Raw genomic sequence first — 20,709 nt, 5'->3', positions numbered from 1 at the left:
CTTTCTACATGGGTCCAGACAGGCTTCAATGTAATATGATGAAAGAGCAACATTTAACATAATCCAACAGCTTTAACCCAAATACACTTACTGCTCAAGTACATCCTACAATAGAACTAATTTGAGAAAAGCTGAAAATTGTTAAACAGTAATAGTTTACTCAACCTGGTTGTTACATCCTAGATGAATGTGTTCAAAAATACCAAACCTTGTGAGTCTGAGTGAACTCCGGGAGATGGTGATGGACAGGGAGGCCTGGCGTGCTGCGATTCATGGGGTCGCAAAGAGTCGGACACGACTGAACGACTGAACTGAACTGAACTAAGTCTTTAAAACATTCCTGATTTCCACTTAGAGTAGGCATAAATCACAAGCTTGTATTCCAAAACAGCTAAAACTTAAGCTTTTCTTTTAAAAATGTTGACCAAGGTCAGTGGTCAGGATCAGTTACATTCCCCATCCGCCTCTCATACTGGACGTGCCGGACATCCCTCCCATTCCGTTCACTCCCCCAGATACTCGGCTTCTACTACTGCAGTAGGTGCCTATCCAATGTTTGATTGAAAATCACTGGATTTTCTTGTAAAACTTGGTCATATCCACTCATGCTGCTCTGGCCACCACAGCTGCCTCTATAACCCCCGCCCAGCTGCTGGCTGGCCGGGCCACCATAACTGGACTGGCGTGCATAAGCACCACAGCTTGCTCCTGCGCTAGAAGTCAAGAAGAGTGCTGCATATCTGTGCTGCATATTTGCTTTGTCTTTGGACATAGCTGCCACAGCATCTTCATGTGTTGCAAACTCGACATCTGCTTCACAAGTTACTCTGCCATCAGGACCAGTTTCAGTATGTACTCTCACAGGGTTGAGTGGTGAAGAATTCTAAGTGCCATTCTCGGGAGCTCTGTGAGGTAGTCCCCGTATGTGTGCAGAGTGTCCTGTTGTGTCCTGTTCCACAGTGTCCCATCCTTGTATCTGTGATCTGGCGTTCCTGAAAAACAGTAACTGAGGTCTCTTCCAAATCTATCTGACCCAAATCTATAGCCATCATTATAGCCATTATACTTTGCCAACAAAGGTCTGTCTAGTCAAGGCTATGGTTTTTCCTGTGGTCACGTATGGATGTGAGAGTTGGACTGTGAAGAAGGCTGAGCACTGAAGAATTGATGCTTTGGAACTGTGGTGTTGGAGAAGACTCTTGAGAGTCCCTTGGACTACAAGGAGATCCAACCAGTCCACTCTGAAGGAGATCAGCCCTGGGATTTCCTTGGAAGGAATGATGCTAAAGCTGAAACTCCAGTACTTTGGCCACCTCAAGCGAAGAGCTGACTCATTGGAAAAGACTCTGATGCTGGGAGGGACTGGGGGCAGGAGGAGAAGGGGACAACAGAGGGTGAGATGGCTGGATGGCATCACTGACTTGATGGATGTGAGTTTGAGTGACCTCTGGGAGTTGGTGATGGACAAAGAGGCCTGGCGTGCTGCGATTCATGGAGTCGCAAAGAGTCGGACACGATCGAGCGACTGAACTGAACTGACTGAATGATCATAGCCTCCATAACCTCCACCATAGGCACCATGCCTTGTCCTTCCAAGGCCAGCTTCCCTTCCATGCCGTGATACCCTCCTCCAGCCCCAGGTCTGTCATAGGGACCTGGCCACAGCACGGCCGTAGGTTTTCGTGGTGGGTCACAGTGACTTCTAACTTCAGCTTGACTGCTCTTAAAGATTCCGATGTACCTGCGCCCTGTTCTTTCCTTGTGTTTCTTTAGAGCCTTTTCAGCTATTTCTCATGAAGCAAACCACACAAAGGCCTCCCCGGTACTCCTCCCCTGGAAGTCCACTGGCGATGTTATCCCATTTGGCACGATTTCCAACCCTGCGAAGAATTGAATCATTTCTTCCTTGCTGCATCCAAAGGGGAGTCCTCTAAGCCGTACAAAGCCATCACTGGCCGTGTCAGGAGTATTTGGACCAGTATGCTTTAACACCCAATCCATGTCAACGTTGTTTGACTTGAATACTTCAATATATCTGTGTCCCATAGTTTCTCTGTCTTTTTTCAGGGCCAGTTTGACTTCATCTTCTGATTCAAGTTCAACAAAAACCATGCCACTCGGTCTGCCTTCTCTGGTGTAGATGAAACGAATACCCTGAGCCCCATTTTGAATTTTACAGTCTGAATAATAACTGCTGCATTTCGTCTGCCGAGCAAGACCAAGGCAAGTCCCAGACCTTCAGCACGAACCCCTCCCTGCCTTTGGTGCCCAGCATCATCGTCTGTTAGTGGGTGCTGGTGTCAAATCAGACTGCCCACACAACTTTGGCACAGCTAAGACGGAAATAAAAGTCCCTGATCTTTAAAGAATCAAAGATTACCATGCTAGGGAGAGGAGAAACAGCAAATAATGAATATGATTAAAATATCAGTTGATGTTTTCTTACTACATACCCTTGAAATATTGCCAATCAGCAGCGTGTCTCTCTCGCTGGTGAAACAGATGAATGTGATATTACAACACCCATCACTGCCCAGCAATGATCGCCCGACATTGTTGTGTTCTCTTTCAAAGTGCTGGGCAAGGATTTTTCATTAAATGCATCATTTACAGCTCACTGCAGTGTTCCGCAAAGTCAATACATATCCTTAACAGAAAGCAAAGAATGAAGCATGTGAAAGAGAGAGACAGAGCATGGATCCAGCAATTGTCAAGAGCCCAGGGTGTGCATTCCATCCTGACGCCAGGCTCCCTGTCAGCGCCTGGGACTGCAAGCAAAGAGGAAAGGCCTGTAACTGCATATTTATCTACCATTCTGGGTTCCCTTGACGGCGGGGTTCTGGGAGTAAAATGGATCTGGGAGTAAAATGGAAATAGTGGGCAATTGAAGAGATGGTAGTCAACCAGCTAGATATTCTCATCACATTACTACAGACTCCAAGTAACAGGAAACGTTTTGCCAAAATGGGATAAAAGGACCATGGATGACTTTCCCTCTTCCTGTTGTTGTTATTGTTCAGCCTCTAAGTCATGCCCGACTCTTTGTGACCCCATGGACTGCAACACGCCAGGCCTCCCTGTCCCTCACTATCTCCTGGAGTTTGCCCAAGTTCATGTCCATTGAATTGATGATGCCATCCAACCACTTTATCCTTTGCTGCCCTCTTCTCCTTTTGCCGTCAATCTTTCCGAGCATCAAGGTCTTTTCCAACAGCTTTCAAAACCTACTTAGAGGGGGAAGCAGAGTGAAGATCCTTTATCAATTATAATCTGGGCATCAATCAATGGAAATTTTTAATGGTTTCAAGCTGACATTTTTTGAGAGAAGTTGCCTTAAAATTATACCAACTATACATCAGTAACTCAGATATTTCTAAAGCAATTTCTGAAGCCATACTATGTGCCAAGCACTGTGTGAGGAAAGAGGGAATGAAAACACATAAGTAACAAAAAGCAGTCACTTTTCTCAAGAAACTTAAGGTTGAGTTGAGCTAGCAAGGTATCATAAAGTTAAAAACATAGGAAGAAGGCACTTGTCAAGAATCCTATACAACACAGGGGATATAGCAAATATTTATTAGTAACTATAAATGGAATATAATCTAAAAAAATTGTAAATCATTATATTGTACATCTATAATTTATATAATATTATGCATCAACTATACTTCAATAAGTGGAGAAGGAAATGGCAACCCACTCCAGTATTCTTGCTGGGAGAACCCCATGAACAGAGGAGCCTGGCAAGCTACAGTTTTTGGAGTTGCAAAGAGTCAGACACGACTTAGCAACTCAATAGGAACACTTCAATAAGGGGCTTCCATGGTGGCTTAGTGGTAAAAAAAAAAACACAAAAAACAAACCCTCCTGGCAATTCAGGAAACAGGTTTGATCCTTGGGTGGAAGGAAATGGTAACCAACTCCAGAATTCTTGCCTGGGAAATCTCATGGACAAGGCGATTGTTGGACGAAACAACAGCATACTTCAAAAAAGACTTCCTGACAAATAAGTGTATTAAGATAAATGTAGGAAATGGCAACCCACTCCAGGGTTCTTGCCTGGAGAACCCCAGGGATGGGGGAGCCTGGTGGGCCTCCGTCTATGGGGTTGCACAGAGTCGGACACAAGTGAAGTGACTTAGCAGCAGCAGCAGTACTGTTTACAGGGACATAGTTGTATCAGTAACACGGGAAATTAATTAAAAAATTTGTCTTAATAGAAGCGAAAGCTCACTGTGATTCCTGTTGTTATTGTTATCATTATTAGAGAATTTAAATGATTTAGTCTACTATGTTTTTAGTATAGCAGGCCAAGTAAGTCGGCCCTGTGTTCAAGGAGAAAAGAAATGAGTGGGATCCTCGTGGGCAGCTGGTCCCTCGACCTTGAGTTGATACTTTCTTTCTGTCTGCTCGGTTTCTTTGTTTTGCTTCAGAATCTGCTTGGGAAGGAATTCTGAATATGTCTATAAGGAAGAAATTATTTCCTGGGAGACCATATTTTTAGGGAGATTTTCCTCCTTTTTTCAGTGGCTGTTACTGGCAGGGACAATCCCACAGAGTGTTTATGAGGAGAGGGCACCTGGAGAGCATCATTTTAGAATAAAAACTTTTCATCAGCACAAATATGCTTTTTCACCTGGGTTCTGGCCCCAGCAACCAAGGTGTCAGTCAATTTCTAGGAGAAACTGGATTTTACAGGTGCCTTCAAATGCTTTGCATTTGGCCCTGGTTTCCGAGAATTTACTGGAAAGTCAAGGGAGCTCTCTAGTGAGCCGCCTATCTGATCTGAAATAAAAAATAGAGTTAGGATTCACCAGGGGCAAACTGGCGGCTGGCTGCTTTGTCTTTTTAGTTTGCTTCTTGGTTCTCTTTTGTGCTCAGGGTCCCAATTATGGTTAAAACAACCAGCTTTGAGCGGGCATGCATGCCAGCTTGGCATAGCCCAACACCATTTAAATCTCTGCACTTGCCGAAGTACATGCAAATGTTTTTTTGTAAAAGAATTTCCCATTTGGAGATAGATTTTTACAGCCCTTTTTTTTCCTTCTCTTTTCTTTCATTTTTGGTTGCACATCTATTATTTTACCCACTACCTGCAGTCTTTGGTGGAAGACGTGAGAGTGATTGAAGGTGGAGAGAAAGGCCAAAAGAAGTAGAATTTGATTATTTTATGCAAGTCATGGAAAATATAGTAGGGGTGATGGCATTTGCAGAGCTACTTAGAATAATTGTCTTACGTCTTCTGAGATTCAGAAATGGCTTTTAGATTTTGTTTGTTTGTTGTTGGGCTTAAACCAGTCAATGCAGCATTTCATTTCTGTGTTTCTTAAATCTGAAATGCTCGAATCTGCAGAAACAGAATTGCTCTGCTGTCACTAAATTATGTATTTCTCATTTAGAAAACTTTCCAAGTTGACTATAAATAAATTAACTCTAGTTCTGAATAAATTAAGACGTTTTATTTTGTTGGTATTCTTAAGATGCCTATAAAGTTCCAAGGTGTTAGTGACTACTTCTCAGGTAAAAACTTTACATCTAAAACAACTTATTCACCTAAATTTATTTTATCTTTTTAATGAGGCAATTTAGTCAAACTACTTTTCCTGCATGATTAACATCTGTGCATATTTCACAGACATGCAAAATTTCAAATGTAAAAACGATACACAAATGATAAGAAGAACAAGAAGAACTGAGTTATATTAGAAGTGCCACAATTATATTAGAAACTAAATAAATACCTTTTGAATGGATTAATAAATGATAATGGCTGACATTCTTCAAATATTAAATACGTGGCTGGCATTGTGCTAAGGACTGTCTTAAGGACAGCTTTGTTGACATATAATTCATATATTTACAGCTCACCCATTTAAACTGCACAGTTCACAGGTTTTTAGTTTCTTAACTCTGTGCAGCCATCGCCACAGTCAATCTCAGAGCATTTTTACCACCGCAGAAGAAACGCGGTGCCCCTCCTCTGCCTCCAGCCCCGAGCAGCCGCTAATCTTCTTGCTGTCGGTAGACTTCTCTCCTCTGCACATCCATGTGAACGGCATCAGAGTGTGCGGTCTTTGCCACTGGTGTCTGCCACTCAGCGTGATGTTTTCAAGGCTGGTCCAAGTTGTAGCATGTACCAGGACTTTATCTGTGCCATGTGCCTCACAGCTAATCACCACGGAAACCTCCACAGGGCTTTCTGTTGTGTTTCCACGGATCATATGAACAGAATAAGCCTCACGATAATCAGGTGACTAGCCCAAGGTCACATAGGCAGGAACGGGAGCCAGCACTCCCCAGCCATTCTCCTGTCCTCGAGAAGCTTCTTTAGCCTTGGGCAGTTTGGGACTTTGAGGTCCTTCTAGAGACCCACGCAGAGAAGGGTCTCAGGTATCCCCTGTTGTCGTCTGGGGCTGTCGAAGGAGAGCGCGGGCCCACGATGCCGCCCAGCCGAGCCTGCGTTCAGGAGCTGGGTGGGATGTTTTGTTTGGGGCGTGCTTTGAAGCACAGGCTGCTGTGAGGAGAACTGAAATAGACAACTGAAACGGTGGTAGATTCTTCTCAGGATTAAGGATTTCCCTGGGGCATTGAAAGTGAACACCCGCTGGGGACAGAGGCGACTGCTTTGCTGTCAAGGTTCTGAGGAGGCCAGGCTGAAGCGAAGGAGAAGCCGCCTGCTGGCGCCTCTTCCGAAAGCCGGAGCCGCCTACCTGCCCTCAGCTCCTGCAGCCTTCGCTCAGCACAGTGAGACCTGCTCACTTGTGCAAATCTCCCTCAATCTGTGTGCATGTGAGTGTGCTCCCCGCCTTGTATGGCGTCTGGGTGATGTACACCGTGGTTCTCATGCGTGAGAATACTAGGTTAAAAAAGGCTGAGGAAACAGTGGCGTCTGGACTCTGCTGTGCTCAGTTCTGTGAGGGCCCGGGCTTCCCAGGTGGCGCTCGTGGTCAAGAAGCCGCCTGCCAGTGCAGGAGGCGGGACAGACGTTGGTTCCCTCCCTGGGTGGGGAAGACCCCTGGAGGAGGGCCCGGCACCCCACTCCAGTATTCTTGCCTGGAGAACCCCATGGACAGAGGAGCCTGGCGGGCTGCAGCCTGGAGAATCCCACGAGAATCCCATGGACAGAGGAGCCTGGCGGGCTGCAGTCCATGGGGTTGCAAAGAGTCAGACACGACTGAGCGGCTGAGCACGCACCACACGCACGATGGGGGCCTGTAATACCTGGTCGATGTTTTGTCTTTGAGTAACAAAAGAACTAAAGATCGAGGTGGTGGAGCAGTCCTAGAAAATCGTCATGGGCCTGAGCGGCAGAGGGTCTCCCAGCTCAGAAATCTCTGCCCCTCTGGAGGTGGTGGGTGTGGGGGACTGCTCCTTCCCTGGTCATACTGCCTGCACGGAACATCCGTGCCCACTAGACGTGCGCTGTGGTCTGCCATCCAGGGTCCTGTTCCTGTGGACACCCTCTAAAGCCCGAGATTTCCAAGGGGCACATTTAATGGCCAAATGATTTGCAACAGTGGAGAAATATTTGTGCTCCTACCTGCACTGACTGCTCAGTGCTCAGCAGCAGAAGGTTGAGCACTTTGTTAATTCAGCAAAGGCCCACCGGGCACTCTTCAGGGGCCAGCACACCCCAGGCATGCTGGACAGGTCCATGAACTGAAGGTCCCCGTACTTGTGGAGCTGAATCCTCATGCTTCATGGCCCTTGCTTTATTCCTTTTTAAAAATATTCTGCTCTGTATGTATTTTTTTAGGCATTTCACTGATAATTAGAATTTCCATCAGAGGACAAGTTGGGTAGGTTAAAAAAATTGAATTCATTTTGCTATTTCAGTTCTATTAAAAAGAAATTATATAGAGTTGTGGTTTCACCTAATAGACAAAAGGCTGTTTTTACATTATGCTCATATTTCAATTATCTATGCTAACCCTTACGCCTATTTCCATGGATAATAGCTGGCTTCACTTCTGGAGCTTATGCTGAGTGGGTTTCATTTTCGTTTTGCTTCACTATCACTGTCAAAAAAAGAGTTGGGAGATTTCCTCAACACATAAATAGAGAGGGAAAATATTTTGTAGTTCCTTTCTTGAGAAGGATGATCTAGATAAATTTGTACATATTTTATTTCTAGCCATCAACAGCACAGCACAACGCAAGCCACTTCAATTACTTCAGCAACAAGCTAGCAATGCAACTTTATCATTTCAATCTTTCATCTTTTCTCTTTGACTTGATGTGCATTCTACGCAGTATATCAGCAAAATCTCATCAACCCCAGCCTCCTTTAGGCTAATAAATCTCAGTCACAAATTAATCTCACACAGAATGAAAAAGGAAGATCACAACAGGAAAAAGCTAATGGCCACAGTCAGCCACCAACGTATTTCCCAAGATAAATGCTCCCATGCCAGGCGGAGAGCATTTCGGATTCTTTGTGTGCCTGCTCCATCACTAAGCCGTTGTCTGATTCTTTGAGACCCGACGGACAGTAGCCCACCAGGCTCCTCTGTCCATGAGCTTTCCCAGGCAAGAAGCCTGGAGTCAGTTGCCATTTCCTTCTCTAGGGGAACTTCCCAATGCAGGGATCGAACCCGCGTCTCTTGTGTCTCTTTCGCTGGCAGGCGGACGGTGCACCCTGAGTGCCGCCTGGGAAACCCTAGGCTCTCTGACCAGTGCCACTGCTATCTCATCGGCTGTTGCTTCCATCGCTTTGATTGCATGTTTCTGTGGGGGCAGCGTGACCTTTGGGTGATTCTTTATTCAACCAGTGAAGTCATAGGTGTCCCAATCACACGGTGAGAATTGTCCACACAGCTTCAGTGATGACTTTGTTCCCACTGAACTGGGATCTTTCACATCAGTCTTCCTTCAAATAGAAGAGCTGGGGACGTTTCCATCATTAGGATGGAAGTTTCCCTTCAGACACCCAGCTGGACCCAGAGCCTACACCCACAGCAGCGTTGCTTCCTTCTTCCTCTTTCTCGAGTGGGAAGCTTGCTGATGCAAAACGTCTCCAGGCGAGGACCTACCACATCCTGTATGAAGAAGTGAAGAGTCACGTTTTGCAGTCATGGCAAACTACTAAATGTCAGAGGAAACAGAAAAAAACCAAGAGTGTGGACTGTTTCTTTTTTCTCAGTGTCCAAAGTCAATGTTATGAGACAGTACAGCGAATGAAGACATTAAAATACAGCTTTGATTACACAAAATGTGTTTTGTTAAACACAAATGATGTCTGTGGAGAATTTTGCCAAATTAGCGTGGCACAAATGTCACCATCACCGAGGGAGCATGGTTACCTTTTAAATAAATCTTAAACCAGAGTCACCAAAAGGTAAGTCTTATTTATAACACCTCTGCTTTTCCACAAATTTTCAAATGGAGTTAGTCACCATGTACAAAGATGTTTGTCACTCCATGGGGAACAAGCCCTGAATAAACTTTAAAACATTGAAGAAATTTGGACACTAATTAAAGTTATATGATATCTGAGAGGCCAGACAGGTTTGTTAAAAATCTTTGAAGCCACTAATTAAGAATGAAAATCTTTAAAATATAAACACACAGTGTTTTCTTTCTTTTTGGTTCAGTGCATGAAGCCATCAGATTAAATTCTTTGCCTTAAGTACTGTGTTCAGGGTTAGCACCTGCAATTAAATTTTCTGCCATCTATTTCTTCAGTTCTCCCATTAACTGTGAAAACCATTCAGAGGTGGCCCAAAGGAGACAGGGCGCTGGTGTCCCAGCCAGCCGTCAAGGTGGCGTAGAATGTTCCTGCTCACCATTGCGTGGCTTTGTTCTCTGTCTCCGCCTCTCTCGTTTTCAATATCAATCCAAGGTAGACGGTGGCAGCTGGTTCTTTGTGCTCTCTTTGTTGTGGCCTCTTGGGTCCCTTCTTTAAACTTGATGAAGACTGAGACTAAAGATTTTTTAGACATGTCAAGGGACAAGATAGCAACAGATATCTGCTAGGGCCAAAGAATGTCTGAGGAAAGCAACATTGCAAGATGCAGATGATTCCAAAATCAACATGGAGGCAGACATGGCAACAGAGCTGCTGCTTCTCCAGTCTCGCGGCGCTAATCCACTGGCTTCAGTCCAGTGATGAGCCTCTAGCTCCACGGGATTTTTAAATTTATTTTTTATTCTTTCCTTTGGTTTTTTTTTTTTTTTTTTTTGGATTGGCTGTTTCTCTTTCAGTACTTTCAGAATTTGAGGTCTGAAATAATGAACGATCCAGGGATTTCTGTTGACAAAGCTAGAATTTCACGTTTTTTAGTGATCCCACCCTTGATCATAAACTAGGTGCCTACCAGATGAAAGGTTTGCCTAACCCAGTGAAACACCTTTAGGGCCTTTCTGTTACATTTCTCCAGATTCCTCTCCTGCCCCTATGTGTTTGTAATTCAACACAACAAGGATACAGAAAACTTACCTACAGTGTTGATATCAATCCTCTATCATTATTCATTTAGGTTACTTCAGATTCTTAACTAAACATATATATCTCATTATAAATCTCCCAGGTGGTGTTAGTGGTAAAGATCCCATCTGCCAATACAGGAAACATGAGAGACACAGAATCCATCCCTGGGTCGGGAAGATCCCCTGGAGGAGGAAACAGCAGCCCCTTCCAGTATTCTTGCCTGGAGAATCCCATGGGCAGAGGAGCCTGGAGGGGTTGCAGAGTCAGACATGACTGAAGTGACTTAAGATGCACACGTATATAACTAATACCTGCTTACATAAATATAGGACAAATTTCTATAATTAACTAGGAAAATGAATAAAGGAGATAAGTATGCTTTATTTTATCAGTTCAGTTCAGTCACTCAGTCGTGTCCGACTCTTTGCCACCCCATGGACTGCAGCATGCCAGGCTTCCCTGTCCTTCACTATCTCCCAGAGTTTGCCCAGACTCATGTCCATTCATTCAGTGACGCCATCCAACCATCTCATCCTCTGCTTTATTTTAAACATTCTACCAAAAATCCCCTCCAGAAAATCTGTAGGCATTCATTCACTCTTTAAACAGCAATATACAGAAACGTCTCTATAATATTTTTTGTTCTGAAAAACCACCAGGAATTTAATAGAAAGAAGAGGAAGGGGATTGTGCCAAAGGAGCTCATTTTTCTCTATGAAGTTTTCAAGAATTCCTCAGTGAAATAATTTTCCTTTTAAAAGTTTCATTTTGGTTTATTTTTTATATTCCTTTTTCATCCTTTGTTTTTCTTCGGGACAACCTTAAGGGTGTTTCCCATGTCAGAAATAGCCGTTGTCAATAGTCTTCCAGGGTCGGTTAAAACTTTTAGTAAAGAGCAGTTCTTAGGCACAAGTTCACACGCACTGCCCCCCACCGCCAGGTGTAGCTGGAAGGAGGCACCTGTGGGCCTTTGCTCTTGAACAGGGAATATCACACAATGGTTTAGACATCGCCCGAGTAGTAGCTGGGCTTCCCTGCTGACTCAGACGGTAAAGAATCTGCCTGCAATGCAGGAGACCTGAGCTTGATCCCTGAGTCAAGATCCCCTGGAGGAGGAAACGGCAACCCACTCAGTATTCTTGCCTGGGAAACCCCATGGACGGAGGAGCCTGGCTACAGTCCATGGGGTCACAAAGAGTCGGACATGACTGAGCGACTTCTTTTTTGAGTATTATTTGTATTCAGATTTAAGTGTGAGAAATCTCTTCAACCGTTTCTAGTTTTCCTTCCTCAGTGGTGCTGCATCCCGCTCAGGCACAGCGTTCTGAATCGCCCGACCGTCCAACACCGCCTGCACCGCCGGCACCGCAGCCTGAGCTGCTGGGCCCTCCTGTCTGCGCGGCCCTTGATGACGGCTTCTTCCTGCTTCCTGCTTGCCTATGGCCTCGTCTGGTGGTCTGGGTGGTAAAGCCAGATGAAACCGTGTCTCTTGCCCTAAATTCTCTGCCGAGTTTCCATGACAATAGGGTGAAATAGCTCAGGAGGCCCTGCCAAGCCTGGCCCTTGTGACGCTGATCTCTGCTCCCCCACTCTCCCTGTCCAATCGTCTTTCTGGCTCTCTCCCGTGTCAAGCGTATTCCGGTCTCGGGGTCTCTTCACTTCTCCTGTCTCGCTGTCTTCTCTCTGGACACTTCTCTCCCAGCTCCTTACGTGGCTGCTACCTTCTCACCATTCGTTTCTCAGCTCACGTGTTGCTTCCTTGAAAGACCTGCTCAGACTACCTTGTCTGAAGTAGCACCTTCCGCTCACCACTCTCCGTGTCACCTTCCCATTTCTGGTCCTCCTCAGAGCATTTATTAGGAGCTGAACTTGTGTGACTGATTGCTCAGTTTCCACGTCCTGCCTCCGTGTTCCTCAGAGGAGTGTACACACTACGGTGCAGACATCTTGTCTACCGTATTCACCAGTGCCTGAAACAGAACTGACACTCATAACTATGTATTGAATTAATTGTGTTTGAAACCTCTCTCTCCCTTATCCCGTCATTTCCTATCTGATTGATTTTTATTCCTGAACTGTTCCTGCCGCTGTCTGTTTCTTATTGTCCTTCTCTTTCAGTTGAGCCTGATGTCCTCTGTCCTAGGCTTCTGGATGAGCTTCCTAACGCACCTCCCCGTATTCCTCTTCCTCCCCCTCCAATACATCATGTAAACTTCTGAACAGAATATTTTGGTCAGGGGCTTCCCTGGCGGCTCAGACAGTAAAGAATCTGCCTGCAATGCGGGAGACTGGGGTTCGATACCTGGGTTGGGAAAATCCCCTGGAGAAGGGAACGGCACCCCACTCCAGCACTCTTGCCTGGAGAATCCCATGGACAGAGGAGCCTGGTGGGCTACAGCCCACGGCGTCACAAAGAGTCGGACACAACTGGGCGGCTAATGGGTTACTTTCACTCTGGTCATGTGGTTTTCAGGTTTAAAGCCTCTGGTAGGTTTTTCTAGCCTGAAAGCACCTTGGCGACCCATTGAGGTACCTTGCTTCACTGTGACTGTCCGGCGCACCAACTCTGGGAGTTGGTGCTGGACGGGAAGGCCTAGCACACTGCAGTCCATGGGGTCGTAAAGAGCTGGACACATCTGAGCAACTGAACTGAACTGGAGTGCACACACAGCGTTAATGCAATTAGACTTGCTTTCCTCTGAATGCAATAGTCAGCATAGGGCCCATGAACCCATTTCCCTGGAGTCCCTACCGTGAACATGTAAGTGAATTTTTAGAGATCAAATTCCTTTCTTTTTGCTGGGTTGTGAAACTGGAGAAGGTGAGCTTCCTGAAAGACCAAGTTACCTGTCCTCCTGGTCATAGCCCATCAACAACAAGACAGAAAAAAAAAAAAATCCAATACGTAAAAGACATTAGAAGTGATTGCAAGAGTGAGAAGGAAAGACAGAAAAAGGCCTGATCTCATTTGTGTGCTTGGGTCCAGCCGTATCTGAATTTACCTCTGCCCTCTACTTACACAATTGGGGAAGTCAATGAATTTCTAGCTTTTTAAAAATAGATTTCTCTCTTTGAGAAAACTACTTTGGTTCGGGTTTCCATCACTTTCAGTCAAGATTTCTGATTAATGTGACCTGTCTTTGAAGCCCTTCTACAATTTGATCAAATCTTACTTGACTCCCTCACCTCTTCCTTCTGCTCTCCCCGCTCTCAAGGCCCTTCTGCACTTTGAACTTCTCCTGTCATTCAGTGCTTCTTTCTGCTTTCCTCTTCCTCTTTCATATTTTTGACATTTATTTAAAAGTAACCATACAAATACCATCTTATGGTATTTCTGCTGTTAATTGCCTATGTTGTAGATTAGGAAGTCAAAATGCAGCTGCTTGTAGGGTTCAGGAATTTTATGTAAATGTGTGAATTGGGCCTGTGTAATATGATGAAGAGTGGTGACATGGTGATTGCAAGGTGTATGTCCTGCCTAATAGCATTCTGATTTAAAAATTTTAAAAGCAGTATGTTGCCCAAATGAGGCAGGCTGGTTGGATCTAGTCGGGCGGTTAGTTTGCAACCTCTTTATTTATTTATAATCACGTACTTTTTGCTGTCTGATTTATCCACACATTTTTAGAACATTGAAACCAGGGGCCTTGTGTTGATACATCTTTTATTTGCTGCAATGCCTGCAAAGTAGTAGCTGCTCGGTGTATAGGTCTGGGTGGACTGATGGTGCTGGCCATGCTGTAGGGTTGATTAACTGTGTTGTTTTCCCCACAATCCTTCCATGCCTGCTCCCCCTCACTCCCCCCCGCCACCCCCAGCTCTTAATCGGAAATGAAGTTTTAGAGAGGAGAGTTCAAGGTTGGGTAGCTGTCTTTACTTTCCTCTAGGGGACCATCAGTGTCACGTTCCTTAGAAATATCATTTTAAATAGAGATTCAAACTTTTTTTTTTTAAGAGAGCAAAAGAGTTTTCAAGTTCACACCATGTTTTTTCTGTTCACATGATCGGTCAGTCATCCCATTATGGCAGCGGAAGGGGACCTCACAAAGTCATGTATCCTAATGCTTCTCCCAGTGCAGAGATGCTTTTCATAACGCCGTGACAGATGCCTCGACTTGAGCATTTCCCGGGATTGGAAGGTCAGTCCCTTGTCGAGTAAGCCTGTTTCCTTGTAGAGCATCACTAATCAGAAAGTCCTTTCTGATGGCTAGCCAAAATCGACACCCTTAAACTTTGGACTTACTGTTTTTGGTTCTGTTTAACAAATATACAACATCTCCTTGTTGCAAACATGCATAGGTTTTCAAAATATTCAAGAAAACAAATGAAAAGGTAGTAAAAGGAAGTTGTGCCACGTCAGACATCCTTTATATCATCATGGTTTCTTAAGAGATTCGTGTGGGATGCCTGGGACATGGACACAGTCACGATGAACTTCTAATTATGCGGTGTTCAGCTCCAGGAAGCACTTTCAATACTCAGAATTGTATGATGCTTATAACTGCGAGCTGTGAGTTACTATCCTGATTCATGTACTCAGTACCACCATCGCCTCAGTTTCTGAAAAAGGCAGTAACTTCTGCAAGTCTACCCTCCACAAGGAGGGCACAGCACTGCGGTCAGCCCTTCTGAATCTCTCTGCCTTTTTCTCCTCCTCTCTCTGCAAACCCTCTTAGCTGCATGTCCAGGAGGCGCTACGCTGTGCCTTGCAACTGTCTCCTGTTGGGTCTTTTTCAGTTTGTTCTGCTTTTATTAGATTTTATACCGATTGACATTTTCATAAAAGCTCATTTTCCTTTATTTTCAATAGCTCTAAATAATCTCTGTGTTTACCCAAGGTCTTTCAGTTCTTTGGAAATAATTTAATAATTGGTACAGAACATATTCTAAGATAGATTATGATGTGGGGTAATAGGATAAAACGCTTCTGAGTTTTAACTTTTGTTTAACCCACTGTTTTACTGATTGCATTACCCACTGTTTCTACAGTGTGGGGAGTTGGTACCAAAATTCTGGACTGCCTGAGGGGAGGCTTGACCTGGAGGACTTGTTCTATCCCCATAGACAAATTAGGGCCCTTATTGCCATAGTCACTTTTGATAAAAAGGGGTACAGTCACTTTTACATAGGCGATACCATGGAACGTCTGTTATGAGTTTTTCCCTGATACGTAAAATGTTGGGCTGAACAGTGGAAGTAGAAATGGCTTGAATCTCAGTTCACCCCACAGATAGTTCACCTAACTAATAACAGCTGTTCTTAGCTTAGATGGTGCTTGTTTCGGCCCCCACAGAGGGGGGTGTACCTTCTCTTCATCCCCAATTTGGTTCGGGTGTTGAAACTGATGATGCCACACCTGCACCCAGAGGGTGTGGAAAGGTTTGTGACTCACGTACTGAGGCCTTCTGGGGAGAGCAAGGAAGGTTGCAAGCTGGTCTGAAAATGGGGTGAGAGAATAGGGGAAGGAGGCTGGCTTGGAATTGTGCTTGGGGGCTGGGGTTGGGATGAAGCTTCCCTCCTGCAGGCTGGGGCTTGCATGTTTGAACTTTTGGTTGGCACCTAAGAGGGAGCCCCCAGGCTTTCTTGCCAGCTTACCTGGATGTGTGTAGAGCAGAAGCAGAAGAAGGACTAGGAGGGCTTAAAGCTCTGCAGCCAAATAGCACAAATGGGTTGACCTCTGTATTAGAGCTGACTCATGCTTTTAGGTGGAATTGGACTTTTCTGGGCAGATGCACTGTACCCAGGGTGAGGCGCTCACCGACCTCCCATTAATTGCCTCCTTTTTCCTTTTACCGTCCTTCTCCTCTGCCCTACGGGATCCTCCCTGTGGTCCCACCTCGACAGCAAACGTAATAGTTAAACTCTCGACTGAGGCTCTGGTTCCTCTTTTGGTTATTTATGTGTGTGCGCTCAGTCGCTTCAGTCGTGTCCAATTCTTTGTGACCCCATGGACTGTAGCCTGCCAGGCTCCTCTGTCCGTGGGATTCTCCAGGCAAGAAGAACTGGGGTGGCTGCTTCCTACTCCAGAGCATCTTCCTGACTCAGGGATCAAACCTGTGTTTCCTGCAGCCCCTGCATTGGCAGGCAGGTTCTTTACCATTAGCGCCACCTGGGAAGTCCTTTATTTATATTCCTGTTTAAACAGATATGTTTGTACTGTGTGTGTGTGTGTGTGTGTGTGTGTGTGTGTGTGCAGACTGGAGGGAATTCAGGTTCCCTTTGGGGTTGGGAGTGTGTGTTGACCTGTGGCATCATGGCAGTGAGTTGTAAATGATGAATGAACAGAACAGGTCCCCTGCTGGAGGAAGGGGAGTGCAGAGACAGCAGGAAGAATGACGACACTTTGCTCCTTTTTCATTTTACATTTGCAGTGTTAACATGATCACCGACCATGGCTGGGCTCCTCAGGGATGCAGTGTGTAGACTGAGTGTTGAATGGAATGGAGTCGGTTTTGGGACGCTCATGCAACTGAAAAGAGCATCATTCCCAATAAGTATGTTCTGTGCAGATACAGCTCAGGATCAAATGCCTTCTAAACTTATAAATTTCAGAAACTGTGAAGGAGATATTAAAGGAGAATTTGATTTGTACAGAGGCTTCCCAGGTGGCTCAGTGGTAAAGAATCTGCCTGCCAATACAGGAGACTCAGAAAATGAGGGCTCGATCCCTGGGTTGGGAAGATTCCCTGGAGGAGGAAATGGCAACCTGCTCCTGTACTCTTGCCTGGAAAATCCCACGGACAGAGGAGCCTGGCGGGCTACAGTCCATGAGGTCACAGAGAGTCAGACACGATTTAGCAACAGCACACAGGCATGGCTTGTACAGAAATTTTCTGATCCTAGATTTTCAATAGGTTTTTTTTCTTTTTTTTGGAGACAGATAGCTGTTTTCTGTTGTTGCTTTTTGCTTGCTTAATTTCAAGTTTCATGTGTATTTCATGAAAAAAAAAAAAAAAAAACCCAGGATAAATGTTGGGCAAAGAAGCTACTTCTCACTCATTCCTTAGAGTCAAAAATTATTAAAAATAGAAAAAAAATTGTTGAGACAGATTATCTAACTGATTAAAGGCATTTAAAATGAAAGCTTAGCACAATCTTACTAATGATTTTAGAATATTAAAATTAGAATCTGTCAGGTGCCAGGTGTGTTAACAGAGCAGATCACACAATTAGGCAAAATCTCAGGTAAAATTAACTCCATTTCAACTAATTCATACATAAATGTAATGTATCTATCTGCTGGGCTTAGAGATGGATTGCAGTTGGGAGCGCCAGTTTCAGAAGTACCCAAGACATCCTGCTTTGCTTGAAGATTCAAGACAAGCCCTTGGCTGACTGTTGTTCCTTTCACAAAGACTATGTGCCAACATTATCATGCTTGCTGGTGTAAACACAAAATGTGAGAGTCTCTATTACAGAGCATTTTCACCATGATATTTTAAAAACCACTCTTGTCTTTTTACTTAGCATTCGTATAATGCTTTCCGCTGGGAGAACACTTTGAAATTTCCCTTGTCAATAATCTCTCAAGCAACTCAATGAGATAGGTTGGTACTCCTGGCACCATCTCACACCTGGGGAAACAAAAGCAGAAGGAGGTTATTGGACCTGAACCAGATCATCCTATTTGAATACAAGAATGAGAACTAATAGCTCTGGAGTTGCCAGTCTGTTGTTCAGCCAGCTGGCTTATGTTCCTCCAAGTCTTGCTACTTGTGTGAACTCAAGAGAAGTGTTAGGGCCTTGAAAGTTACATTTTTAATAGAAAGCAAAGCAGAATCGCTTGAGCTCAGCACTCTCTCAAGAGAAGTACTCTTCTATTGATTACCTACTGTAGAGTCACTTCCACCCTTCACTCCTTCTTTATATTTTCCCATATATAATACAGAAGAAAAACATCTATGGGAAATGAGCCAGATGTTTCAGCTGAAAAAAAAAAAGAAACAACTTCTGAAATATCTCTGGAAGGTCTTCATTCTGACAGCTCAAAGTATTAGATTTGGGAGGAAGAGAGCCAAGAAAGAATTTCTTCAAACTTGGAAGCATTCAGAGAAAAGACTAATAGCAGAGGTGATGAGAGACACTCAAGGGAGAATGTTTTTGTGGTGCAGAAGTTGGTATGGTTAGAGCATCAGGAATATTTGGATCAGATAATGCAAATAATTTACACAACTTTTTCACAGATACAAATTAGAAGCTTTATTAGGAAATCAAATGTCCATATTAGAACATTTTTAGCTGCTTGGCAAAAAGCCTTGGCTGAACAAAAGGAATTCAGATGCATTTGGTGACAGCTGATGTGGAATAACTTTTTATAGTTCATGTTCTATCATGTGATGCAGTTTGTGAATTTTCTAAAAAAAAAGTGATAGTCAACAGAGGCTTGTGTTTGTGGGTTTAATCTGTAAAAATAAAAGAACAAGGTTCCATGAAAGAGAAAATTGACAACTTATCAACATTCAAAATAGAAACAAGTGTCAGTGTTGTTTTAAGGAGAATGAATGAACTGGAGAGTTGCTCACCATACATTTCCAAACTTATGGTCCAGAATTTAGAAAATTAAAAATGTAGTTTCGTATTATTTGCTGCCAGGGTTAGAAAGTAGTTCTAAAGAGATTCCCAGGAAGCTGTAAGGCAGTCTAAAGACTTCTCACTGCAGATGGTGACTGCAGGCATGAAATTAAAAGACGCTTACTCCTTGGAAGAAAAGTTATGACTAACCTAGATAGCATATTCAAAAGCAGAGACATTACTTTGCCGACTAAGGTCCCTCTAGTCAAGGCTATGGTTTTTCCTGTGGTCATGTATGGATGTGAGAGTTGGACTGTGAAGAAGGCTGAGTGCCGAAGAATTGATGCTTTTGAACTGTGGTGTTGGAGAAGACTCTTGAGAGTCCCTTGGACTGCAAGGAGATCCAAACAGTCCATTCTGAAGGAGATGAGCCCTGGGATTTCTTTGGAAGGAATGATGCTGAAGCTGAAACTCCAGTACCTTGGCCACCTCATGCAAAGAGTTGACTCATTGGAAAAGACTCTGATGCTGGGAGGGATTGGGGGCAGGAGGAGAAGGGGACGACAGAGGATGAGATGGCTGGATGGCATCATGGACTCGATGGGCGTGAGTCTGAGTGAACTCCGGGAGATGGTGATGGACAGGGAGGCCTGGCGTGCTGCGATTCATGGGGTTGCAAAGAGTTGGACTCGACTGAGTGACTGAACTGAAAGATTTCCAGGTGAAATGAGAAAGTCTTTCCTCATTTTCTTTCAAGATTCTTAATTGCAATAGAAGACTTTCTACATGTTAAACTCCCTCTTGTCTTGAATTATCGATTATTCTTTAGGATGTCTGCGGGCTAAGTCACTTCAGTGGTGTCTGACTCTGTGTAACCCCGTGGACTGTAGTCCACCAGGCTCCTCTGTCCAATGGGATTCTCCAGGCAAGAATACTGGAGTGAGTTGCCATGCCTTCCTCCAGGGGATCTTCCCGACCCAAGGCTCAAACCCCCATCTCTTATATCTCCTTGACTGGCAGACGAGTTCTCTACCACTAGTGCCACCTGGGAGGCCCAAGGGTTGGCTCATACTCTGCCTCCTCTGTGTAGCCTTCATTCCATACTTACTCCATACTTGAGAGACCCCAAGACCACTCTCGAGCTTCATGCTTCACTAGAAGGACTTACAAAGATCAGAGTAAGTGATTATACTCACAGTTGTAGCTCACTACAGTGAAAGGAGGCAGCTTAAAATAAACAAAGGAAAAAACACACATAACAGAAACCCAGAGGAAACCAGAGGCACGCTCCCAGGAGCCTGTCCCAGGGACCGTGGATGTGTGACCACACGTGAAAGGTGTACCCACAGGAGAAGTGCCCCTGAGCCTTGATGTCCAGAGTTTTGACTGAAGTTTAATGCATAGGCATGACTGACCTTAACTACTTGGGCTCCAGCCTCCCAGAGCAAAAACAGGCATTCACTGTAAAGCACACTGTTACTATAACTATCTGATCAAACTGGTACTGAGTTGCTCAAGCTTTCAGGCGTCCAAGAGCACTCTTATAAGGCAGAATATTGCAAGATCTCAGAACTTAGTTCCCAGGAGCTGGCCAAGGGCCAATCCTGAAGTAGGCATTTCTTAGGAATGTGCAGGGTTTGAGCAACCCAGGTCTGCTGAGTTATCTCTTTCCCACACATTTCAGACCCATAGCATTGACCTAGGATCTGTTCATAAACTACTCATATTTTTCTGAGCATCTACATTTAGATAGCATTTATGTAACAGAT

At 44.5% G+C, this 20,709-nt stretch overlaps 1 pseudogene; it reads right to left on the bottom strand.

Annotated features, from left to right (window-relative positions):
* Positions 1-447: 447 nt before the first annotated feature.
* LOC138097512 (heterogeneous nuclear ribonucleoprotein H-like) lies at positions 448-2,278 on the bottom strand (annotated as a pseudogene).
* Between the last annotated feature and the right edge of the window lie 18,431 nt (positions 2,279-20,709).

The sequence above is a fragment of the Capricornis sumatraensis genome, chromosome 21, assembly GCF_032405125.1.
Source record: "Capricornis sumatraensis isolate serow.1 chromosome 21, serow.2, whole genome shotgun sequence".
Lineage (NCBI taxonomy): Eukaryota > Metazoa > Chordata > Mammalia > Artiodactyla > Bovidae > Capricornis > Capricornis sumatraensis.
This window is presented reverse-complemented; position numbering and strand designations above follow the sequence as displayed.